Genomic DNA, 27,241 nt, shown 5'->3' on the forward strand with positions numbered 1-27,241 from the left:
TCTTCAAAAAACTGAGGATTCTTCTTAAACTTTCTGAACAAACATGCTATCCGCTGCTCCGCAACACAATGGTTGTTTGGCATTTGAAGATTCTCATTCTTAAGTGGCAATCCAATGTTATAGTGTCCATTTTCGAAGGTCATTGTCTTTTCTACCGCTCGTAGAAACTGTTTGTCGTCTTGTGACATTTCCTCTTTGTCATCATAATTACGTTCTGAAAAATCGATGTTATACTGTTGGACCAGTAGCTTCTCAACTTCCACTAAGGAGATTCGGCTCACTGAGAAATGCGGTTCTTTGTTTTCTGAGTCATTTAGTTCTTTTCTTATGGGTCCATTCACAACCCAACCAATGGTGGTCTTCACTGCATAAGGACCTCCATTTTGTCCATTAATGACACGCCATGGCTCCATTGCTTTTGCACAGTTGGCTCCTATAAGCAGGTCTACATTAGCCTCTATCTCTGGTAGCCTCACTTCATGTAGATAAGGCCACTTCTGGATGTCTGACTGCTTGGGTATGTTTCCACTACTCACAGGTATACTATTGTGAGTGAACACCTTGGGTAAGTCAACGAACTTGGACTCTTCCAACCCACACACTTCCAGGTCTGATATAACACAACTGTTCATGAGTTTCTGTTCTCCTGGTTTTTCTTGACTCATGGTACTTAGAAGTATCCGTGTAGGCTTTCCTTTAACATTCAGTTTCCTTTGTAGATCTTCCGTGCAGAATGTTGCCGTGCTTCCCGGGTCCAAAAAGGCATATGTCTCTATATATTTATCACTCATTTTAGATTTGATCCTGACTGGTACTATAGAGAGCACACACTCCTCTTCTCCGGCCCCTGTAAGCCCACAAGTCTCTTGACTGACAGGAACTTGAGCACAAGGTGCCTCATTACCATCAGTAACATCCTCCCTTTCTGTTTCCACAGAACTTTCTTTTCTCCCCATGTGCAGAATGTCTGGGTGCTTTAGTGAACACTCTTTACATTCCATTCTGCGCTTGCAGAACTTGCTGAGATGCCCAGAAACCAAACATCCAAAACAGAGTCCCTTTGACTTCAAGAAATCCACACGTTCTTTGTGTGGTTGATTCTTAATCTTTCCACAAGAAGCAAGAGTGTGAGGCTGCTGACAATACAAACATGGCTTCTCAAAGGCACTTGCTGTCTTGATTGAATTTTCAGTTTTAACGTTTGTTTTTTGCAGTCTTTTGTTCTCGGCGGAAATGTTGGTGGCAAAACTGCTTCCTCGAAACTCCTTTGCTGGATATTTTTCCTTTTGGTCAGTCTTTCCACTTGTCGCTGCACGGTTGTCTGGGATATTACCAAAGAGTGGATCCATAGCTATTTTAGCCTGGCGGTCTATAAAGTTCACCAAATCTGCAAATCTTGCTCTTTTGCCCCTCTTTTCTTGGAGTTCAAATGCTTCTACGCGCCAACGTTCTCTGGTTTTGTAGGGCAGCTTGGATATCACTGTGCGTAGATTGGTTGGATTATCCATCTCTTCCAAAAATTCAACATCCTCCATGGTGTTGCGACAGCCAGTCAGGAACATAGCATAGGCATTTAATGCCTTTGCATCGTCATTTTTCACTTGCGGCCATTTGAGTGCTTTCTCAATGAATGCGCTTGCGATCCTTAGCTCATCTCCATAGTGCTTATGTAGCAACCGTCTGGCCTCACGGTAACCTTTGCTAGGAGTCATGTGTACACAACTGCGAATTAGCTCCTGTGGTTCGCCAGCAGTGAACTGTTCCAAAAAATACAGCTTATCTTGCTCGTTATCAGTCTTTTGCTCTACTGCATGTTCGAAGGCTCTTATGAAGGCCTTATACTGTAGTGCATCACCTTTAAAAACCGGAATGTCCTTTGATGGCAACTGAGCCAACTGCTGCTGTTTCACAAGTAACTCAGTGATTACATTCTGTTTCTGCATGACTGACAATAGATCATCACTTCTGTCAACGTGAGCATTAAGCCCATGAGTGGAGACTGGATGAGACAGTTGTGGTACCTGTGAGTTTTGCACTTGTGAATTAGCGTGACTACTCACATCAGCTTGTTGTGGGAGCATTATGCCAACTCTTTCCTTTTTAACTTCTCGACCTTGCGATCTTTGTATTGACACATAACTGCTCAGACCATCTTCAGATCTTTCATATTCTTTGAGCACCTTTAATTTTGCTTGACTTTCCGCTAGTGCAGTCTCCAACTCTAACTCTTCATTTTCCGCTTTGACTCTTGCTGTTTCCAGCTCAAGATGTTGCCTAATCCTGGCCAACTCCAACTCAAGTTCTTGCCTTTTCTTCAATGCTGCGGCTCGTTCCAGCAAGGCTGCGTGTTCTGCCTCCTGTTTAGCACGAGTGGAGGAAACTCTAGATGTTGTAGATGCTCGGCTGACTTGAGACCCACGCGAGCTATGAACTGCATCCTTTCTAGCTCCAACCTGTGATGCGCTGTCATCTGGGTTAACAGCTTCTTCCAAGTCATCTGTAATGTGCTCCTGCTGCTCAGCTTCATTTGGAATCATATGCTTATGATCCTCTGCGATCCATTTCTTTGTTGTTTGCATAAACTCTCTTATAGATGCCATTTTGGGCTCAAACCAATTGTCCTGGTCAAATATTTTTTCTTCTTCAGACAAAAGGCTCATAACCTGGTTATTGTGACTGTGAAACTCATTCAGAGCCAATGCAAAGTCACTTTCCATTATTTCTTTCACATTTTGAAGGTTCTGAGCATCACTCATCATTATCTTTATCTCCTTTATTTTGCCTGTGATTGTTCCTAATGTTCGTCTTCTTAAGGCAATCCATCTGTGTAATTTTTCTTCCAAAGCTTTCTCTGTTAACTTGCATGTTCTTCCCACCTCTCTTTCCTCCGCCATCTTATAAGTTGCCGGGGTTTATTGGCTCAATTAGCATGCACTATTTGTCTTCTGCTTAGAATCTTTAATAGACATAGTGTAAACCATCTTCATAACATGCCAAAAACTCCGCATAGACCGCATCAAATCTTGTTTTACAACATGCAGTCCCACAGACAAAGAAAGAAAAAAGAGATCGGGTTTGACGATAACACGCAGTTAAGTTTCACTTTCGTTTTCCACTAGACTTAACAAGCCTCCAAAAAACGTCTTTTTCTTCTTACTGCACGAAGTACTAAGAGAGTTTGTTACCTTCTTCTACAGAATAATCCAAAGAATTATCCGGTTCGGTGCCAGCATCCTTAAGCAGTGCCTCTTACTTTCCGTTAGGTTGCTCCCTTCCGTCCGAGCGCCGTGCAGCCGATCCTCCACATGTCGGTGAAGCTCAGTTTTTTGACTTATGTAGCGGCGGCACTCCGTCCCTATTTCACTCTTCTGTACCGCCGTTAGGAGTCAGTCCGGCAACATGCATTGAAACGCGAGCAAGTCCAAGTATCCTTCTTGCAAACAATATGTTTATTGACACTTTTAGTTTACATGGCAAGACTCGGTCAAAAAACTGTGTCGCTTCCAGCTTATCCAACTCCTCAACTACGTAACTACAGTGCGCCGGAAGCTCAAAATACTAAAAAGCGCTTTAGAATGTTGCACTTCTCTATTCTATACATTTAACAAACAGTATTTTAAAATCAACTAGAATTATATTCTTAACATCAAACATATATATTTCTCCTCTAATCATTTTACCAGTACCAATAAAATTAACCTTTAATTGGCTCTTACACAAACTGTGTCACTCCTGTTCCTTTCGAGCCTATCCATGAAACTAGGAAGATTGGTGTCTCTGTGCTCAATAACTCCAAGGATCCAAAGACTGTTTTAGACTCAGATGGTTGTGAGCTACAAACTGAAATGAAGGGTCCTGAGGGTTCGGTTAAAAATGAACTGTGTGTTCCCCAGCCCTCAGCTCAGTTAGCCGCCCGGCCTAAAGCCCAGTCGCCGCCTCCACCACCACCATCACTACACCCAGCCATTCAGGCTGCTACTCAGTCAGACATTCATAGCCCTGCCGTTAATACACTCTGTAGCTGAGCCACTAGCTGCCCGACCCGCAGCCACTTCAGCCACTCCTCCACCCGTTACACCTCCACTACAACCGTCACTGCAGTCTCTAGTGCAGTCTCCAGTGTCCCCAGTGCAGCATCCCTTAGCACAGTCATCCACTCAATCACCAGCTCCACTTTCCCCTCAACTATCACTACCACCTCTAGCTCAGTCTCCTGTGCACTCACCTCTGGTTCATTCTCCTGTGAAGTCATCAACTCCACTGCCTACTCCACTCTCACCACCTCCGTTACAACAGACATCAGTTCAGTCCCCTGTGCCAGTGCAGACTCCCTCAGTTCAGTCTCCCGTGCAGTTATCTACTTCACCACCATCAGTAGCTCAGCTCCCACTCTCATCCGCATCTCCAGTAGCTCAGCTCACACCTGAACCATTGGCCCAGTCCCCGATAGCAATACGGTCTTCTGTTCGGCTTAACATTCAGCCAGGGGTCCCAAACCTCTCTGGCTCTACATCAGCTCCTGCTGGAAGCTCGGATGAGCTCATCCAGGACTCCGCGGCTCCCACGCCGCCATCTACCTCGTCCGCTGGGGGTTCCAGTGAGCCCGGCCAGCACCTCCTCGTCTCCGCTGGAGGGTCCGAGGGGCCCGTTCAGCCTCCTCGTCTCCGCTGGAGGGTCCGAGGGGCCCGTTCAGCCTCCTGTCTCCGCTGGAGGGTCCGAGGGGCCCGTCCAGCCGCCACCTGCGACCGCCTCGTCGTCGCCTGGTCCGGCTGCATCTGCCTCTGCTTCTGGTCCAGCTTCGGCTTCAGCCTGTGCTCCCCCTGGTCCAGCCTCCGAGTCTTCGTCCTCGTCTGGTCCGGCCTCCGAGTCTTCGTCCTCGTCTGGTCCGGCCTCAGCCTGTGCTTCGCCTGGTCCTGCCTCGTCTGGTCCTGTGCCCACCAGGCCATGGCCAGCACGCCTGAGACTGGAGGGCCGCCGCTGCCTTCCGCGCGGTCGGCCCCCTGAACTGTTTCCGCGTCGCCGCCGTTGCCTTGCGCACGGCCGGCCTCCTGAACTGTTTCCGCGTCGCCGCCGTTGCCTTGCGCACGGCCGGCCTCCTGAACTGGTTCCACGTCTCCGCCGTTGCCTTCCGCATGGTCGGCCCCCTGAACTGCTGTGTTTGGGTTGTTTTCTTGGGCTCCGGTGTTTGCTGTGCTCTTCTTTTGTTTTCTGTTCCGAGCCCTCCGTCCTGGGCCCCCGCCGCCCGCCCTGGGTTGTTTTCTGTTTGGTTTTGTTTTTCTGTGTTTGGGCTGTCTGGAGCCGGTCCTGGGTCTCCTGACCCAGCGTTTTTAGTTCTTTGTGATTTTTGTATTATTGTACTTGTGTGTGTGATTTATTCTATGGCTTCTAGTTTTGATCCCTTGCCCTTCATGTCTCTCTGTGTCCCCTCTGTTCTGTGTAATTGTGTGTCTTTGCATGTTTGAGTTTCTTGTTTTCTGTCACTCTGCATTGTGCATTATGTTCTCATGGTTGGTTTTTTGTTACTCTCTCTAGTCTAGTCTCTTGTGTTCCCAGCTGAGTATTTCCCTGTGTATTTTGGTTCTTAGACCTCTGCCTTATGGTTTATGTCTCTGTATTTCTTAGTTGCTGTCTCCACTGTGTCAAGTTCGCGTCTCTGTGTGATACTTCCTGTTTTACTTTGATGGTCCGTGTCTCATGTGAATGCGTCCTGCTTTGCTTGTCTCGTCAGTCCTGATTTCTCCCAGCTGTGCCCTCCTTCTGTGTCTCATTCCCCTCGTTACTTCCCAGTGTATTTAAACCCTGTGTTTCTCTGAGTCAGTGTCGCGTCGTCCCTCATGCTGTGTGGATCTCCCTGTGTGTCTCTCTGAGTTTTCCAAGTTCCCAGTTTAGATTAGTTTGTATGTTTTTTCCCTGCCAGCAAATAAAGCTGAGTTTTGAGTTCACCTCCCTGAGTCTGTGAGTCCTGCACTTTGGGTCCAACTCCTGCCTGCCGCACAGCGATTCATGACAGAAACAGCTCCTGTGTGTTCAGTGAAATGTGTGTGTGATCATGAGACTAGTCATTGACATCGTCCAGACTGTAAAAGTATCACAGAAACAGTCACCTTTGGCACTGCGTCACAAGCCAGCCATGGCTGATGACAGAATCACTGAACAAGTGGCAGCATGTTACTGTTACGACATGTTAATGCTTTGGACCACAAACTCAAAGCAACACGAGCTTCAGGAATCGTTCGATGTTCTGTGATTACTTTGCAGTTTTAGAGAGATTCAAATTCATTGTGTGTTTAGCTACAGGTTAACAGTCTTCACAGCTAAGTTTTGCTTCCACCAAAGAGAAAAGAAAAAATAATATTAGGGGCTTTCCTGAACATACTTAACACTAGTTGTTAGCCGTCTAAGACCAGAATGTCTCTTGCAAAGTGTACAGGTAAATTATTTTCACAATCAACTGCAACATATCTGTTAGTGAGGAGATTACCAGTATACTGGCATCTGGGTTTTCTGGCTCCCTCCTTCCTTAGTTCACACTTAACAACTTTGAACTTCTTGTGACTTTTTGTCATTTGAAGTGTTTCATCAAATATTCCCTCAACACAAATGTTTTTGATCTCACTTGGATTATCAAGGATGAACGTGTTGGTATCTTTACAGCTGTTGTCAACATTGTAGATCTGTTTCCTTCTTATAACCGTATCACAATCCATTGCAGTCATCTTGGCGTTTATGTGCTGTCTTCTAAACTGGCCATAGCCGTCTTCTTCAAGCGTTGAACTCTCAGTGGCAATGAGCAGCAAACAGATAAACAGGATCCTCATTATTACCTGGTGAAGAAAAAACAGAAACAATATTCTGATTGAGAATTTTATCCAGAAAAAGCACAAATTATTGCAACAAATATGTAATAAATTTGAGTCTACATGCTAACTTGTGGTTCCTAAAGTACAATGGGAAGTGATAGGTTTGTAGCATAAACCACAGTTTACTACACAGCAAAAATCAAGACACAAGTAGGCAAAGTTCTTTGTGTTACTCATGCATGAGGGAGACCTGCCTGGAGCCAAGTGTCTCTCTGAAGAGGAGTGAACGCACCCCCCTCTTCATGCTACACAGAGTTGTTACAGACCTCCTAGGATGAGACATTCTTTCAATCTACAAATGAATATATACTTCTAAGCATATATAAATATATATTTCTAAGCATAAATGACAATCCAACAATACAAATCTAACAGGAAGCAGAGGCTTCAACTATCACCCAGCCCTCTCCTGTTGAGCCTGCTCCTATTCTGGCTTCAAGCCCAGCAAGAAGCGTCGGATCAGCTGCTGAATGATTGCTTAGTTACTTTGCTTTTGTCTTTGGGTGCTCAGGGACTTCTCATACACTCCTTCCCCTTCATTCATATTCTACTGTTACATACACTATGTTGCCAAAAGATTCTGTTCCTCTGCTTTCACACACACATATAAACTTGAATTACATCCTATTTTTAATCCATATGATGTCGACCTCCCTGTAAATGCTTTCCACAGCGTTTAGGAGTGTATGGGGAATTTATGAGGTCAGCCACTGATCTCACACATTAACTTGCAGTCTCTGCTCTATTTATGAGCAGTTCTTTCAGGTTGAGATCAGGACTCTGTGCAGGCCAAACTCGCTCATCCAGGTCTTTATGGATCTTGTTTTGTGCACTGGTGTGCAGTGACGTTGGAACAGGAAGGGGCCATCCCCAAACTGTTCCCACAGACTATGGAGCATGAACGTATCATAAGTGTTTTGGTGTGTAGAAGCATTAAGAGTATCTTTTACTGGAACTAAGGGGCCGAGTCTTAAATTGCTGTTGAATCTAAATGTCTTATAGTGAGACACATTAGAATTTTGATTTTGTCTTTTCACAAACTGATCGCCAGCCAGAAATCTTTACATCACACAATGAAACAATTTGCAAGAACTTAAACGTCGACTCGGACATGAAATCATCATAAATGTAAACGCTGGAAGCTTTCCTCACATCTCCTCGTGTATTGTGGCTTGGTCTGTAATAACAAATCTGCACTGCACATCTGAAAACGAATAAAACTCAACTCAAGAACCTCACGACCTTTGCTGCACTAAAAGGCATCCAGCATGAGATTACCTTATTTTTGCTTCACTGATGAGTGAATGAGTGGTTGTTGGTTGGTTGGTTGGTTAACCTGCAGCGGTTCAGGCACAAGTGGGTCGTGTGGAGCAGCAGGTGAAAGGCTCTGAAGCTGGCGAAAGATTACAATAAATCAAATACATGACTGAATAGGCAACATCTGATAGTCAGTGTGAATGAAAATGAAAGATTATCTAACATAAAGACTGGTCTCAAACTGTACATGCATGTAGCTTATGCAGGATTTGTGTGCTCACAGAACCCAGATAATGTCAGCATGTTTTTAAGCCCGTGTCTGGATTGTAAAAGTAGGTAAAGTGTGGCAGGAGCGAGGGTTGTTATACTTCCTTGGAGGTGTAGAACATGAGCCTGTTGAGAATTAAATATTTTTATTGCACAAACAAAACATTCTTACCAAATGAGGAGCGAAGACTCGAGATGAGCAGAGTGTAGCTGAGACACGCTGTTACGTTCAAGTCAGTCAAACTGGAACAAAGAACACTTGGTTCTTGTCACTTTCATTTTTATACATTTCAGCAGCACCGCCTTATGTAATCATTTAAATTATCACCTACATCACCAGTGCACCAGTTCTAAGAAAATGTACCACTTCTCTGTTTGTGTTTCAGAAACTTAATGCAACATGACCACAGCATCACGCAAATGTAGTTTGTCACTCATAGCTGGCTTTTCTACTGTTTTACGAAAAAAAAAGTTTTCTTGCATATTTGCAGGCCAAACAATCAGGTTGAACGATCAGGCTTGACGCCTCCATTTCTACCTGTTCATGTTTCCAAAGTAGAATCACTGTGGCGATCGCTTTAAAGGCTGGCTTTCATTGTTACATTGTGTTCATACCTAAATACTAAGAGAAAGTTCATATGTGTGTCCTCATTAGGACCGAGATTTGTGTTGGTGTGTGGGACTGTTTCCTAAGGTTTATACTGTTACTGGTTATAATGTGACAATGTGTTTCAGCTATTTTACAGAGTAACACAAAAGTAGAATAAAATAGAATAATCCTTTAATTGTCCCACAAGGGGAAATTTGGTTGTAACAGCAGCCAAAAAGACAAATATACAAACAAACAGGACACAGGACACAGGACACAGAACAGAAACATACACAATTTTTCTTACATATTTACATTAAGGACAATGGTTACTATAAACAGAGAGTACTGTACAGTTATTAAATTAAATAAAAATAATTACAGGTAAGAGGCAAACCAGGTTGTAGTGCAAATTGGTTAATTAACTAACTTATTGCAGTTACAGCATTGATGTAAACATCTATGTTTGTTGGGAGCAGTTCTGATTGTACAGTCTGACAGCTGCAGGGAGGAAGGACCTGCGGAAACGCTCCTTCATGCATCTAGGATGCAGCAGTCTCTCACTGAAGGAGCTCTGCAGTTCAGCAACATCTACATGCATGGGGTGGGAGACTCTGTCCATCAGAGATGTTATTTTGGCCAGAGTCCTTCTGTCTCCCACCACCTGCACTGGGTCCAGGGTGCATCCCAGAACAGAGCTGGCCTTCCTGATGAGTTTATCCAACCTCTTCCTCTCAGCTGCCGATAAACTGCTGCTCCAACATACCACACTGTAAAAAATGACAGATGTAATGAGTAAATAATGCATTGCAATACTTTTAAGAACACTGTTCTGTGTAATGCATTACTTTTTTGACTAGGTTCATGTTTCCCCAGTATTGAACTCTATAAGAACGGGCGATGCCTCCAACATGCACAAACATTTGACCCACAGCATGCAATTCATCTGCATGAATGTAATGCCTTTAATATGCTGCTTAGAGATGGTTGTAGATCTCAACGTGGAGCCAGTTACAACCCAATAAGAATCAATAAGAGAATCATATTGATAAGTGATATTGAGAATGCCATCCCTACCTGCTTGTGTGTCACCCTACTTGCTCATAGGGGTTCATATAATTGTTGGGTCTTCTGTTGTCCTTGTATTACTGTAGGGTTTTATCGTACAATATAAAGCACATTTGTGATTTGGTTCTATAAAAATAAAGTTTAATTAAAAATAATATTTTTTCCGCTGTGCCTTGGCTCAGCCGGTTTCTCTTTTTGGTAATAACCTCTCCATCTCTGGAGAAAAACCCTTTCACGTGGTACTAAGTAGGCAGGGGTTTAAGGGTATCCCACAGAAAGCCTGTAAAGATTTGGATAGATGCACCTCTGCTTAGATTATATAGATTAGGTGTTGTTGTACCCCAGTTGTTTGGCACAACACACAAAAAGAGGTGAAAAAGGTGAATCTCCAACATGAGCAGAAGAATTTTGCAGGGATCCAATAGCACATACAGTGGTCCCTCACTGTTTCGCTGATTTTTTCTTTTTTGTTGCATTTTTTATTTATTTTTTTAAGTGCATTGTATTCTGCGTCCTGACTGGCTGTAGACAATTAGACCATTGTCAATCAATCTCGTGTTGTGTCTCCTGTACAGTACAGAATGCGTTCAGCTGGTCAAATTTACATAAAGCTTCGATCGCTAGCAGTGTGACTCTGACGTGCTGTACTGTATGTTTGTAAGTTTTCTCCCCAACAAACACAACAATGTCGACAAAACATCGTCACCGGCGGGTGCCTTTGGTTTCCTTCTATAACACTGGACTTATTTTTCTACAAGACTTTGAGAGTGTTCAAACAAGAGAGAAAAGTGTGAAAATGTTCATGCCTGCCTGGGAAAAGTGTATAAAGTGTGTAGTGAGGGGTTTTACAGCCTTAAAACATCTATAATAATTGTAAAAAATAAAGTTGGCTACTTCATGGATTTCATCTATCAGTGACTCCTGCGATAAACCAGGGACCACTGTATATGGTCATTAATCACACCAGCACTCAAACCACTTTCTGAAACAGCAAGACTCTAATAATTTTCTTATCAGAGACATTACTCACTCTTAAATAAGCAAGCCTTGATACGTGCTTCATAAAAAACGTACTGGATTTCTCCACAAATGTTCAGTATGTCCCATCATTATTTATTTTCCTGTGTGCAGATCCCGTGGAGAAAACAATGTTGTGGTGAGCTGTTCAGGATTAATTCTAAAGTGTGTGAAGTGTGAAGTGGTTTGGATCTGTCAATGCCCTGTGGAATATCGCTCGCTATCATAATGAACAATAAGCTCATTTTTAACTTTGTTTCTTGAAAGGATATATTTTGCAAACTCTTGAGTCATGAGTTCTGTAGCTGCGTCTTTGGCTCAGTGAATTTGAATATCTTACTTTCACAGCTGTCTGTTGCTTATCTCTGCTCAGATATAGCGTTCTCATTTCTGGTTTTTTAATCAGTATAAAATGGTTTGTAAGGAACTTACAAAGCAGTTTCACCACTGAGCACCATATATGGTTAGTCTTTCTTTTACAGGCATTTATCAGAAATGCATCATCACTACCAGTATGAAGACAATGACTGCAGCGCTATTTGATCAGAATATGTTGTCTTTATATTGCTTGTTTTATGCTAGCATCTTCTTGCAATTGGGGCCTTCATTTGTTTCTCTATTTGGCTCCAGGAAGGAAACTATAAAATACTACAAGGTCAAATATCAACCATGGCTTTCGCTCTAGCATCCACATCACATAGACTATCTAGTCTTTTTATGCGGTACATGATCCCAGTTGTAGCAGAGTAACAAGCACATTACACATTTTAAGATTACTTTGATGCTTTTTTTTCTGATTTTGAAGTTTTCTCAGGTGTATGTTCAGGACAATTACTGGAAGCCACATTTCCTTACCCTTACCTCTAATGAATCTCTGTAGCCAATAAAGGCCCAAATACAGCTGCCCTCAGTTCTTATTCCCAACACGTAACATACCAAAAGTTTGTCATGGCCTGAGGCATCTCATAGTAACGTGAAAGGTATCTTTCCGCATCCTTATGAGATGCTCCAGATTCCCATTTGAAAACAACCGAACGCTGCTCGCAGCAGTAACACACACTTGGAGCAGAGGCTCCTAACATTAACTCTATCCATAACTTTAACCTTAACCCTATCAGGTAGTGTTTTTCAAAGCGATTCATGATTAGAACAAAAAGCACATTTACATGTATAGATTCATTCCAAACGGCTCTCATGCCTCCAAACGCATACTGATGATTTGTCACATAGCATCGTTACCTGTTGGGATGAGAACGTGTTGTTTCCAAAGCACCATAAATTGGGGTGTCTGTAGCTCAGGTAGGAAACCTACTAATCAGAAAGTTACTGGTTCAATCCCCCTCTGCTCCAGCCTGCATGCCAAATATCCTTGGGCAAGATGCAAACCCCAAGTTGCTCTCCGATGCATCCATCGGGAGGATGAATGCGTATTAATGTTAGATAGAAAGCACTTACAGAGAAAAAAAAGAAGTGATTGGGTGAATGAGGCAAGTTGTAGAGAGTAGAAAGGTTTTACATAAGAATCAGTTTATTTTTATATTTCAGATTTACTTTCAGTTTTCTACTTTTTACATGTAAGATTGATGTACATGTATCACACCTAACTCGGTGACAGCAAATTTGAACAACTGTAATCATTTTTTTCCGGCATCTGAAATATTAGTTTAGTTTGGGGTTGTTGTTGTTTTTTTTGTTTCCTTTTGGCTCCTGATATTAGTCAACTACTATTTGTCAATGTTGAATAACCTCTTTTTAGGTTTGATAGCATTTTTAGTAGATAATGGCAGATGGCTTGAGCATGAATTTAAGCTGCAGTTTGGGGAAGGTCACAGAGGGGACAGCCAGCGACTCCTAAGCTGTGCAGATCCCTGAGTGCTAATGAGAAGTAAACGAATTGGAAAAAGGAGGGAGTGCGGGGCTCAAAAGCAAGAACATACAGCTTGTAGTGCTGAGTGAAAACAAATATGTTCAAATTATACATTTTCACAATTTATTATCAAATGGTCAGAATTTCAAAGTAGTTTTACATGACGCCATGGACCTCCATCTCTCTGGCTCAAAGACAAAGGCCAAGAGCAAGAAAAAAACAAGAGGATGCAATGACAGAAGAAGCTGTGTCAACACACAGCTTCGATGGAAATGATGATGCAGCTTCAATAAGTGGTGCAAAAGTTAACATGAACGGTGCTCTGAGCTGAAACTGCTTTGCAGCTCCCAAAAAAGTTGATTCTGAAAACGTTACATCCAGATGAAGAGAATCAAAGTTTTCGTTACATGGATGATTGAGCAGCGTTTGATTAAATGAACAATAACTGCTCTTATTTGAATAAAGGAAAAAAATGAGTACAACATAATATCTGAACAGAGATATATCGGACCATGAAAGAACTTTCTGCAGCCATTAACAAACACCAGAATAAACACCCTGAGGCTGCTTTTATTGTTGCTGGCGACTTCAACCACACCAACTTAAAGACAGTCCTCCCCAGATTCCACCAACATGTCTCCTGCCACACCAGAGGAGACAAGACTTTAGACCATGTGTATTCCAACCTGGCTGGAGCCGTTTCTGGTCACCACCCAGAAACGGATCACCATGTACCCCAACCAGAAGCCTTGGATGAACCGGGATGTTCGTCTCCTCCTGAAGGCCCGCAACACCGCCTTTAGGTCAGGAGATGCACACGCCTACAGCACAGCCAGGGCTAATCTAAAGAAGGGCATCAAAAAAGCCAAACACCATTATAAAAAGAAGGTAGAAGAACACTTCTCCAACTCCAACCCCCGACGCATGTGGCAAGGACTCCAGACCATTACAGACTACAGGACCACCAAACCCTCCCCCGCATCCTCTGATGTCTCCTTCCTCAACGAGCTCAACAACTTTTATGCTCGTTTTGAGCGAGGGAACCCCACAACCACAACCAAAGCAGACATGACGCCAGACCACCAACCTCTGACTCTCTCCCCCACCGATGTAGGAGCGGTGCTGAGCAGGATCAATGTCCACAAGGCTGCAGGTCCCGATGGCATCCCCGGGCGTGTTCTCAGAGCGTGTTCTGGGGAGCTTGCAGGAGTGCTCACAGACATATTCAATCTGTCCTTGGCCCACGCTGTGGTACCGGCCTGCTTCAAATCCGCCTCCATCGTCCCGATACCCAAAAACTCCAACCCATCTTGCCTCAATGACTACCGCCCAGTAGCACTCACCCCCATCATCACTAAGTGCTTAGAGCAGCTGGTCCTAGCACACTTCAAATCCTGTCTCCCCCCCACCCTGGACCCCCACCAATTCGCATACCGCCAGAACAGGAGCACAGAGGATGCAGTCTCCATCGCACTGCACTCTGTCCTCTCACACCTGGACAACAACAACACCTACGCCAGAATGCTGTTTATAGACTTCAGTTCAGCATTCAATACAATCCACCCCTCACAACTCATCAGGAAACTGACAGACCTGGGCATCAGTTCCCTCATCTGCAAATGGTTACTGGACTTCCTGACCAACCGCCCCCAACACGTCCGGCTGGATAACCACTGCTCATCTACCATCACAATGAACACCGGTGTACCACAAGGCTGTGTGATGAGCCCTTTCCTCTACTCCCTCTTCACCCACGACTGCAGACCTGCTGATGGTTCCAACACCATCATTAAGTTTGCAGATGACACCACGGTGATTGGCCTCATCAGTGACAACGATGAGGCCGCCTACAGGGAGGAAGTGGATCGTCTGGCTGAGTGGTGCGACACAAACAACCTGCTGCTTAACACCGAGAAGACCAAGGAGCTCATCGTGGACTACAGGAGGAATGCTGACCCACATCCACCCATCCACATTAAGGGGACGGCTGTGGAGCGTGTGAGCAGCTTCAAGTTCCTGGGAGTCCACATCTCCGAGGATCTCACCTGGACGACCAACTGCTCCAAGCTGGTCAAGAAGGCTCATCAGCGCCTCTTCTTCTTGAGGACTCTGAGGAAGAACCACCTGTCCTCAGACATCCTGGTGAACTTCTATCGCTGCACCATCGAGAGCATCCTGACCAACTGTATAACAGTCTGGTACGGGAACTGCTCTGCCTCGGACCGGAAGGCGTTGCAGAGGGTCGTGAAAACTGCCCAGCGCATCGCCGGAGCACCACTTCCTGCCATAAAAGACATCTACATGAAGCGGTGTCTGAAAAGGGCTGGGAAAATCATCAAAGACCCCAGTCACCCATCACATGGACTCTTCACCCTCCTGCCCTCTGGGAGGCGCTACAGGAGCCTCCGGACTAAGACCACCAGGTACCGGAACAGCTTCTTCCCCACAGCTGTCAGACTCCTGAACTCTGCCTCCTGACATCTGACCCACGTTAACTCATGGACTGAACATACACACACCCACAATGGACAACTGTACCCTCAAACACACAATAATAACATGGACTGAACCACCACTCACAACCACTAGCACTTTATATAGCCTCTGTAGAAACTATCTACACCCTCACTTATCTTAACTGCACTACTGTATAGCTCTGTGTAAATAATCATTCTGTACATTCGATAATCTTTAACCCTACAACTGTTTACAACTTGCATAGTTCACATTTCTGTATAGCTGTATATCCCAGATTCTGTAAAGTTATTTATTTCATATTCTGTATAGTTTTTCATATTTATATCCTGTTCATAGCCTGTACATAGCTTGTACTCACTACAGCCTGTACATACTTATAGTTATAGCATATTCACAACATACTTCATACCGTGTACATTATAACATACCATAATAGACCCATTTCTGTAATATACTTACATATCTATACTATTGCTAATATATATTGTAATATATCTATATCACTAAAGCACTTCTGGATGGATGCAAACTGCATTTCGTTGCCCTGTACCTGTGCATGTGCAATGACAATAAAGTTGAATTCTATTCTATTCTATTCTATATAACATGTGCTAAATTAACATTCACTGAGCCAGCCACTTGTTTGCATGAGATCTGAGACACTGGAAGCAGCAAAACAGCTTGTAACATGTTGTTATGTTTGATTCAGGTGGACTAAAGAGTCTAATATGGGTAAACTATTAATGATATCAATAAATGAAAGACTGCAGTCCACTTTAGCTAACTAAAGATCCAGAGGAGGCAGAGCATTAACAAGAACACTGTCAGTGTCTGTGTGTCATGGTTCTGGGTCTTTGTCCCAGTGTTTTGTGTTGGTGGACTTTTGAATGTTGCTTCATCATTATTGTTGTGTTCTTATACTGACTGAAGTTTCCTAGTTTACTTTTCCTGCATTCGTGAATTTTCTGATTATTGTTTTTTCTGTGTCTCCTGTGGATGTCAGTCTTGTTGTCACGTAATGTCTGTCATAGAGTTCGTCTCTGTGTTCTGTCCTCGGCGTCCCCTTAGTGTCCCCAGCCCGTCTTGTGTCTCCCTCTCTTTGTGTCTTAGTGCTGTCTCTGGGTTTTTGTCTCCTTTACCTGTTTCCAGTGTCCCTCTCTTTGTGTGTTGTCCTTGTCTCCTCAGTCCGTCGTGTGTTCCCATGTTTGTTTATTTCCATCCTAGTGTCAAGCTCATGTGTCCTTATCTCAGTCTCTGTGTTCGTGCTACTTCTTGTCTTATTTTGATAATCCTAGTCTGTGTTCCCATGTTTGTCCACTCCCGGATCACCCCTCAGTGTATATACTGTATCTGTTTTCCTTTGTCCTTTGTCAGAGTGTCTGTTCACCTACCCCCTGTGTCTCCATATTCCCAGTGTTCAAGGTTTCCGAGTGTTTTCCCAGTTTAGGTTTTCATGGTTGGTTCTGTTTGCTACTCAGCCAGAATAAACAGCTCGCTCTTTTTAAAAGCAGGCTCCAGAATGGATGATGGCATGTTCGCATGTCTTTATGCAACACTGAGTGTGCTGAACTAAAGGTAGGCCTAGTTTCATTTTCATGGTCATTATTATCAAGACAATGATTACGCCTTATTCTGATTATTTCTCCCTTTTGGAGGTGTAACGTTTACATGAGGGGTGTAGGAACATTTCCCCCTAAATATTTTTAGATAAACTTTTGCTAAAGTCACAGTTTTTGTCGTATTGATGATGCAGCTAGAATAAGTGCTTTTAAATAAAAGAATAACCATTCAAAGTGCTCAGTGGTGAAACTGTAACTCTTTCAGAGTTTGACAGCTGGACAAGTGATGCCGTATTTAAAGAAACATGAGATGAGTGCAGCATATTATCTGAACAGAGATCATTCAATGAGCAAGAATAAACACTGAAAGAGAAACACTTCACTGTTGATTATCATATGAAGTCTAATGAAAGCTGTTAATCTGTTAATATCCTGTTAATCTGCAAATACAGAACATGCAACTTTAAAGCATCCAGCAAAGTGATAACTGTCCTCTGCCCACTAAGTAGTGACTCTACAAAAGATTATTTTCAATATCATCTTTATATTATATTTAGTTATTCTCCAGCGCAACAATGTAAGGAGCTCTGTGATTGGTTAGGAAAGGACAGACTGGCCACCTGGATTTTTCTTCACTGCACATTGATCCATAGCTTTGCTCTGTAAAGGCTAACAAAGTGCTTTTGCTTTACAAAGACATTCAGCGTCGGTATTCACTCTTTTAAAATGCCACTGAACACTGGAGTGAAATGGAGCCCTGATCCTCAGAGTTTTATTGTTGCTAACATTTCTTATAGATAGCACAGATAGTGCCCCACTGCAGTAATCACTCATGTCTAGATATTCCTGTCAAAAAGGAGTTTTTCCTCCCCACTGTAACATGGCAAACATAGCAAACGGATAATCCAGCTGAAGCTTCAGACAGCCGTCAGACAGTGAAACACTGCCATCTGCTGGACTCCAATAACAAAGACGCTGCTTTGACGGGTGAGGGAGTTTCAACAAGTCTGCAACGACTCAAGCATCAAACTACAGAACTATTATAGCGGACATGGTGCTCTAATGACTGCTTCATTAACGCAGGTCAGAAAGGATCAAACATATCAATAAATTATAAAACACAAAACGTCTCTTATTGCCCAGGGCTCAGGAAGTGAGTGTGTTCCTTATAGCCTATTAAACCTTAGCAGGTTATTTTGATGTGTTACAGATGAAACAGCTATCCAGTAACATTCAGCTACAAAAATGCTTTTTTATAATTACTTTTTTACAGCTTCGCACTTTTACACAAGTTTTATCATCAGTGTCACAATGGCTGCTGCTAAAATTGAGTACAAGATATTTGTTGGCCTGATTAAAGGTCTTGATGCGTGCTCAATCATCCAGGGAAGTAAATCTCCAAAAGTTGATCCTGTTCTTCTGGACGTAGCGTTTTCAGTCAGAGAAACCAGCCGACTGAAGGAACAATGGGCTGGGAGGTCAGTTCCTTAATCATGATTATGCAAATTCTCATGACCATTGATCAACAACCACTGATCAATGGTCTTGAGTACCATTCACAGAGAGTTGGAGAACGGCTGCAATCACAGCATTGTAAGATGGTGACAGATGTACCCTTAGGCCCCCTCCTTGATTCAGAGAGGGTCTTTCCCTTTTCACGTAAATGGCCTCCTTGACTCCGCCCTCAAACCAGCGTTCATTGCAGTTATTGTTGACAATCACATTGTATCGTGTAACCATCCAGCTCACATATTCAATGTAAATGATTTGTTGAACTCAAGACATGATGAATGTTCCTGCATTAAAACACATCCAGCCTAGTGTTCTCACTCTCCCTAAATGGATCTGTTACATTAGTGATATATGGGAGTTGTGTTTCAGTCTTTTCCACATGAGGACATTTACATTTAGTTTTTGCTTTACTGATGAGTGGCTGGTTAACCTGCAGTGGTTGAAGTATGTGTCGGTCGTCTGGAAGAGTAGGTGTAGAAGACGTCTTTAATGAATGTAATGCTCTGAAGGTGTCAGTGATTACTGTGAATTCATTATAAAAGTGGATTTCAGTGAATAAAGACAGGCCCTCATGGTGAAGCTCAGGAGTCCATAAAGTGTAACAGGAGAGCTGTGTCATACTTTCAGAGATTTTACATGAGCCAGTCTTTCAAAAAATACATAAATAAATAATTCATTCATTCATCCACAGGAAACACAATGCTCATATCTGAAAGTAAACTCTGATATATATCCCCGACTAGAGTTAGTACTAAATAAAGGATCGCCCCAAAATGACTAAATATATAAAGACACTCTCCAGAAGAAGTTAAAGGGATTTTATTTATTGTACAAGCAATATCTTCATAAGAATTACAAATTCTGCAGACATATTACCTTCTTACTGAACCTGAATAACTCACACACAGACGTGTCTGCTGCTTATCTTTGTTCAAACATGATGTTTTATCTTCTCTTCAAAACACATTACTCATCTTTCTGGCATCGTGTTACATGAAAACACCTGCATTCTACCTGTGTCATTGTACCACAAAGACAATGATTGCAACACTGTGCTTGCAAAATAGAAGAAATAAGACGACCAGCAAATACATAAAAGATGGTAAAAGTGATTCCACCTTTGTGTCTCCTCCCATTGTTTCCCCAGTCTGTCTAGTTCCCATATTCCCAGGACACCGCTGGACAACAAGTGGGTATTCCAAGACTGAGAGACGGCCAGAGTTGGCAAAAGATCAGACATTCTTAAGTAGAAGTAAAAATACTATTGTTCCAGTGAAAGTTAAAGTACTGATTCAACTTCATTACTCAGCTAAAGCAAAAAAGTACAGGCTCGAAGCGCTTACAGAGAAAAGCATACAACAGAATGCTGATCGCGGCAGTAACACACACTTGGAGGAGAGGCTCCAGCCGTCCATTCCAGCCCTATCCCTAACATTAACTCTAACCATAACTTTAACCTTGACCCTATCAGGTCTTGTTTTACAAAGCGATTCATGATCAGAATAAAAAACACATTTACACATACCGATGATTTGTCACATAGAATCGTTACCTGTTGGGATGAGAACGTGTTGTTTCCAGAGCACCACAAATTGGGGTGTCTGTAGCTCAGGTAGAGCAGGAAACCTACTAATCAGAAAGTTGCTGGTTCAATCCCCCTCTGCTCCAGCCTGCATGCCAAATATCCTTGGGCAAGACGCTAACCCCAAGTTGCTCTCCGATGCATCCATCGGGAGGATGAATGCGTATTAATGTTAGATAGAAAGCACTTACAGAGAAAAAGCATAGAAAAAAGTGAGTGCATGAATGAGGCAAGTTGTAGAGAGTAGAAAGGTTTTATACAAGAACCAGTTCATTTACCGTTATATTTTAGTTTTATTTTCAGTTCTGTACTTTTTACATGTAATATTGATTCATTAGATTGACTACATGTATTAGACCTAACTTGCTGACAGCAAATTTAAACGACCGTAATAATTTATTTTCAGCGTCTGAAATATTTATTTAGTTTGTTTTTTGTTTTCTTTTTGGCTCCTGATATTAGTCAACTACTATTTGTCAATGTTGAACTAATAATGAATCTAAGAACAGCTATTTGTCACGGTTGTCCAGCGTCAACCGTGGGGATGTGAGGAAGGAGGAGCCAGGCACGGAGCTCTGAATGCAAGCAGTGCGTTTATTTACAGTGAATGGAAAATAACAATAAATCCGCAGTGCGTTCCCGACTCCCGTGAAATGTCCTCTTCCCAGTGCTAGTGTTCCTTGTCTCCGCTCCTCAGTGTCTGAGCACCCCGTGCTCGCTGCCCTCTCGTCTCCACGCTTCTCCTGGGGAGATAACAAACAGGCAGCCGTAAGACACATACAATGCGGCAGACTATCCGTACTGACTGGCCGAGAGACTAACGTGAAGTCACGCAATGATCCAGCGTCAGAGAGAGCGCCACCGCATTCTTAAGTAGCTCCTCCGACAAGGCTTGATCAGCTGTGTGATGGTCTTCAGGTGTGGCCAACCACCTGGCAGGGCCACACCCACCAGGCCTGAAGGTGCCTGTAAACAGGTGCTCTCAGAAACGCCGGCATCCACACACACACACACACACACACACACACACACACACACACACACACACACACACACACACACACCTGCAAGCAGGGAGAAGGAGGGACAGCACACCAAAAACACACATGTCCATAACTGCTGGGTCGTTTAGACTCCTGAGCTGTGCACGAGGGGTCGACCACCCACTGGAAGGCCGGGCACTCGTTTTCAACCGTAATATACCTGATGTGCTCAGGTAACCTGTAGCGCCATGAAACCTCTGTCACACCAGGGCGCATAAAAAAATGATGCTTTAAGAGACTGATGGGATCGGGCAGCAGGGAAAACATCCACAAAATGCTACTTTCAGTTTTTAAGTAGAGTCATTACATGCTTGTTAAAAGCAAACTCTCATATAGTTTTTAATGTGCTTCTTTCATTACAATGACTAGATAAAGAATGTGGCCCTGTCTCTATTTAACACTGGCTACCCCAAAATGTTTCCAAACCTACAACCGTAACTTTCACTGAGAGATTTTTAGATACGGTTATTGAAGCTGTGGGGTTAATTTTTTAAGTAACACGAGACGAGAGGCAGCAGCATACACACAGAGCATCAGTGATAGAAAGCTAGGCTAACATAGGGTAGCTACCTGTTCAAGGAGAAACATGTATAGGCCCATCTCAAGTGCCAGTGAACATCTAAATGATTCAGGGAAGACTTTGGAGAAAGTGCTGTGGGGAGATGAAACGAAATTATGTGGCTTTAACTGACCTTTTGAAATAGGAGTGTGATGCAAAAAATAGCATCCCTGCAGTCAAGCAGAGAGATGGAAACATTATGATGTGGGCTACAGGACGACTTAGTCGGGGTTCCAAGCAGTCAGGAAATGTGACATCGTCAGACTGCAGGCCACGGATTGGCTTTTGTCTTTCACTAAAATCAAAACTGCAGTTTTTTTAAAACCCTGCAACAAGGCAAATAGCTGCACAACACCGTGGTTTCCAAGTGTGACAAAAAGCCACAGATACATCATCGCTGCGACGTCTTCCTTTGTTGTGGCATTCGTGTTGCTCATAAATGACAACATGGACATCGGGCCGCTTTGCTGTAATGACCCCACGCACATTAGGTGGTACTTGATTGTAATGGAAAATGAGTCACAGCAAGCTGATCTGAGTATGTACTAATGGAGAAGTGCTATAAGATCATGGAGTGGTCTAGTCAGTCTCCAGACATCAGTACTGTAGAAAATCTGTGGAGGGAGCTGAAGTTTCAACTTTCCAAGTGGCAGTCAAGAAACTTACAGGATTTAGAGAGTTTCTGTAAGGAGCAGAGGGTTAATGTTTGTGTGTCCTCACTGTAAAGACTGCAGGTTACTGGAGCGTGTCGTGTCATGTTTCCTGTTGCTCTGAGGTGCGTCCAACAAATACACAAATCATTTACCACTAATAATAACACCTCCCCCACTTAAGTGTGTTCAACAGGAAGCTAAAGACTGGTGCTGTTAAAGTGTTCAAAAAACAGCAGGAGCTCGGTGTGAGGCCACAGTGGGCCAAAAAACACAAGATGACCTCCAGCAAGGACAAAATGTATCTGGACGTCTCTGTGAGCATCTGTCTCACTGTGTAAGTGTAGCACAGTGTCTGTGTGTGCATGGCTGGGCAAGAGAAACAGCACAACTGAAAGCCAGCACTCAGACGAGGACCCGGTGCATCGTCTGTCTCATCTCAGCCAGTTTACTTACAAACTCTTTAAGTTTGAATTTTAAAGCCGACAATGTGCACAGGGCAGTGATATTTAAAATGAAGGTAAACTATTCCAATCTCTGCAGCCCCAATTGTGTATCACACACACACTAAGTTCTCCTCCTGCCTTCAGCCCAACCGTTGAGCGCGATGACAAATAGAGCCGCAGAATTTTGCTGCTGTGTAATTAAATTGAGACGTGGGGTCAAAATTCCCACCTAGATTGAGTGAGATGAAATAGAAATCGGCTCTCCTCTAACTGACTTTATAGAAATAATTACATAAGCTGCATTTATAACTGTTATTAAATAACAGCAGCACACGAGAACTAAAGTGTAATCCCAGCACATTTCGCTTCGCTTGCACTGATTCTTTAGAGATGACGACCGTGGTGGGTAATTAAGGGCAAACAATATACAAGTGGCGTGAAAAATGGAGGCTGCATTACCTTTCCAAAGCTTCCTTTCCCGATGGCCCGCAGTATCTGGAAGTGGTCAAAGTTTACTGTGGAGAAAATGAGAAGCAGTTAGTGAGAACGTGTCAGTTTGAGCTGAGCTATAAAACAGGGAACATGACATGTACAGCACTGTGCAAAAGTCTTGAGCCATCCCTCATTTGCTTCCAGGGATCCGGACTTCCCTGTAATCTTTAAAGTGGTATTAAGGAATAGCTCTCCAGGCTTTTTAAAGTGTTTCTGATTTTTAATCCAGGGCTTGTATTTGACCACTTTTTGTCTGTTAAGACCCTTCACACTAATCTCTGAAACATTCAAACATAAACAGACACCTAAGTCACGGAAAGGACCAGAAAACTTAACAAAGAACCAATTTTAAATTGTATCTGTACACATTTACTTGCAGCCTATTGCAAAAAAACAAAAGCCCACATCATTTGTTCTCACTTCTTTAGTTGAAGAATGCAGTTAATAACACCGTTAACACAGACTGACCTGGCAAAACACGAAAAAATAAGGGGGTGGTTCAAGACTTTTGATCGGTACTGTATGAGAAATGCAAATGTGCACTTCACAATGTATCGCTGCACTTCGGCAGTACTGTGCAGATTAAATGTTTTTTCCTTCCCGATGCATGTGAAAGGTTAAGACTTACATCTCCAAATGTACTGGAACTGATTTGAACCAGAGGACTCAGCCACACTGTTACTATGTACTGCATAAACACGTTTACCGATGAAGGTAAATCAGACGCTGTCCTGACTGTGTGGCTAAATTTTGTGCTGAAAGCATCAAATCAATTGAATATGATTAACTTGCTATGAGAGGTTTTTACTCCAAGTGTGACTTTTTCTGGCTTCATACACCTTTCAGGGTCAAATTCAAGCACTTTGTAAGCACGTTTAATGTCCATTTTCAACATTTTCCAGCACATTACCATAAAAAGGATGCATATTTCACTTCGCATCACCTGAGTAAGACCACGTGAAAGGCCAAATTAATAAGTCTTCTCATCAGATATTGATGCTTCTTTCTTATGTGACACAAAAAACAGGAGGAGACAGATCTTTGCTTGTGTTGTTTTTTAAGTTCATTCATTCAAAACTAACTGTAAGACGCTTAACTACATTGCAGTCTGTGTTATTGTTGTAGACCTAATTATCACCTTTAAAGTGTTTGTGCTAATAACATCATGTAGAGTAAGACAGGCATAGAGAACAGCACTGACTGGGAGAGGCTTTGAACACATGACATACTCAGATCAATTCAACACTTTAGACTTTAAAAATGCACAAGCGTCTTTCAAAAACCCATTTATTTAATCTATCATCATTGATATTATTATGTACAGTTAGAATGTACTGTTCATCTCCCTTAAATAAACAGGCAGCCTTAAAGTGTGAAATAGTCACTTGTCTACTGTCTCAGTGGCTGATAGTGCCCCACAGGCCTCAATGTCAGCTCGAAGCCATTATGTTTCAATTGTTTAATGATAAACAGATTTTGAATGAAAGCGAGGAAACTTCGCTAGCACAAAAAGTGCCTATTCTTTCTTCCCATATGGTTCAGTCATATTACCGTCATTTCCCCCTAAGCTGTTCCCAAAGACACCAGGTTAATACTTGAAAAGGCTGCAGCGATACACAAAAATATCATCAATATTCTGTTTACTTGGTGACAACGTCGCTTTTAGCCTTCAATCAGAAAGCCTGACGTTGGCTAGTTAAGCATCGGGCTAACGTTTAACGCTTTCACTTGAGGGAAGTAACTCGTATTACTGCTACTGCTGTGTAATCTTGGTTCAATTCACAGCATATTCTACAAGTTACCCTGCAATAACTAACTGTTAGAATAGCGCCACCGTATTGTATCGCACTGAGTGCACTTCAATCCTTTATCCCGCGAGTTTGCTAGCTAGCAAAATAATAATACCAATTTTAAACAAATAACATGTGTAACGTACACACTCGAGAAAATTATTTACTAGTACTTACGCAAACTCCCCCGTTGTGAAAACGTACAAATCCTTCTTGTATTTTTCGTTTTCCAGCAAACACTCATTAAAACGGCCTCCAGGCACATTAGCGCACTCACCCCCGACTGATCAGGGAGGGGGTGGGGGGTCACACATTGAAACAGACTAACGTGCAGAGGTACAGCCCAGGCAGACAAATGTTGCTTTTAGACTTTGCGACTCGTTTTATTTCTCTATCTGATAAGAAAACTATTCAATCAGATAGTTCTTTGTGGTGAATGAAATACGGTTACAGTTTCAAGAAGTTTTAAGCACCAAATCCGAAATCCAAGCACTGCAATATTAAAATCCAATTCAATTTCTTGTTTGCTCCGAAATCTACGACATGACTATATACAGAAAAGCTTGACATGGTATGCAAAAAAACACCCCGAAGACAATACAAATACAAATACATGAACAAAAAATGTTTTAACTGTCAGTTATGTCATTTTAAAATTTTCCAAAACTAACATTTTCTTTGATTGACTGATATTAAATTGATTAGGGTCAAGTTTAGTGTGAACAATATTACACAAGCAAGCACGTGTGCGCATGCGCACATATTAGAATCCCTTCGATCGCTTCTCATATGTGCGCATGCGCACATATTAGAATCGCTTCGATCGCTTGTGACGTGGTAACTTTGCTTTGATCCTTTCTGACGTCATAACTTTGCTTTGATCCGAAAACCTATAAATAGGAGCGCTCACCTGTTACTTTATGCTTAACGGACGTTGACCTGCAGCAACTAAAACCCTTTTGAGAAGATTTGAGAGCAATTTACGAGAGAAACCAAAACAAGTTCAGTTTTGTTTCTCACCAATTCACAGCGCAAACTTTACACCATGTCAGCCAACCCATCCTTCGGCTCAGATGAGCTTGGAATATCTAAAGGGACCATTTTGGGAGATCACCACATGGTGGAGGCTTTCCTTGGAGAAGGAAGCTTTGGTGTTGTAACCAGATGTCGCGATACAAAAAACAACAAAACTGTTGCTGTTAAAGTCAACAAGAGCGACCCTGAAATTCTGCTCCAGGCAAAACTGGAAATTTTCATCCTGGAGCAGCTACGACGCTTGGATCCAGACAGGTGCAACATCGTCGAATGGAACGGCTATTTCCTCGATGGAGAGCGCATTTGCCTGAATTTTGAACTCCTCGACCAAAGCCTGTCAGACTACATTGGGGACCGGAATAACCGAGGTCTCCCAATGAGAGAAATCAGGCCAATTTTGCATCAGCTCGCAAATGCTCTATTCCACCTGGGTTCTGTGGGAATAGTGCATGCTGACCTCAAACCTGTCAACATCATGGTTGTGAACCGCAGTGAGTCTCAAGTCAGAGTCAAACTCATAGACTTTGGCATCGCATGTAACACCTCTGCAGTGATTCCTGGTGACTGTGTGGGGACAATTGGTTATTGTGCACCTGAGATTATGCTTGGCACTCCATATGATGAAGCAATTGACATGTGGTCTCTAGGGCTGGTAGCTGTGGAGCTTGCTACAGGGGTGCCTCTCTATCCTGGGGAAGACGATTATGACGTTTTGAAATTCATAATTGAAACCCAGGGTCAGCTACCAGATCATCTCCTAGAGTCTGGCTTGTACACTGACAGCTATTTCATCGAGGATAACCACAAGGAACAGCGCTGGACATTTAAGACCCCAGAACAATTTCAATACGAGACAGATTATCGATCCAAGGAAACTCGATCGATAAAACTTAAGTGTCTCGATGACCTCGAACAACTGCTGAAAGTTAGGCGAGGACCGGAAAATGGCCAAACATTATTTGTAAGGCTAATCAAAGAAATGTTGGCCTTGGATGCAAATCAGCGCATAACACCCTCGGAGGTTCTGAAGCATCCCTTTTTCCACCCTGGCCTCTCAAGGAGAACCCCCTGCACTGACATGAATAGTACAGGGGGAGAACTCCTTGTGCTCTCTCAGCAGCCTTCAAGCTGGAAAAGTCATGGATTGCAAAAATTCAGCTGCAGTTTCCA

At 42.9% G+C, this 27,241-nt stretch overlaps 1 long non-coding RNA gene across 1 annotated transcript; it reads right to left on the reverse strand.

Moving 5' to 3' along the window:
* Positions 1 to 6,561: 6,561 nt before the first annotated feature.
* Positions 6,562 to 8,625, reverse strand: LOC143415205 (uncharacterized). Its single transcript, XR_013095841.1, has 3 exons — positions 8,557 to 8,625; positions 8,139 to 8,253; positions 6,562 to 6,824 (listed from the first exon to the last, which is right to left on the reverse strand). It is a non-coding gene; the product is annotated as an uncharacterized LOC143415205 (long non-coding RNA).
* Positions 8,626 to 27,241: the final 18,616 nt, after the last annotated feature.

This window comes from Maylandia zebra, linkage group LG23, assembly GCF_041146795.1.
Source record: "Maylandia zebra isolate NMK-2024a linkage group LG23, Mzebra_GT3a, whole genome shotgun sequence".
In the NCBI taxonomy this organism is placed as follows: domain Eukaryota; kingdom Metazoa; phylum Chordata; class Actinopteri; order Cichliformes; family Cichlidae; genus Maylandia; species Maylandia zebra.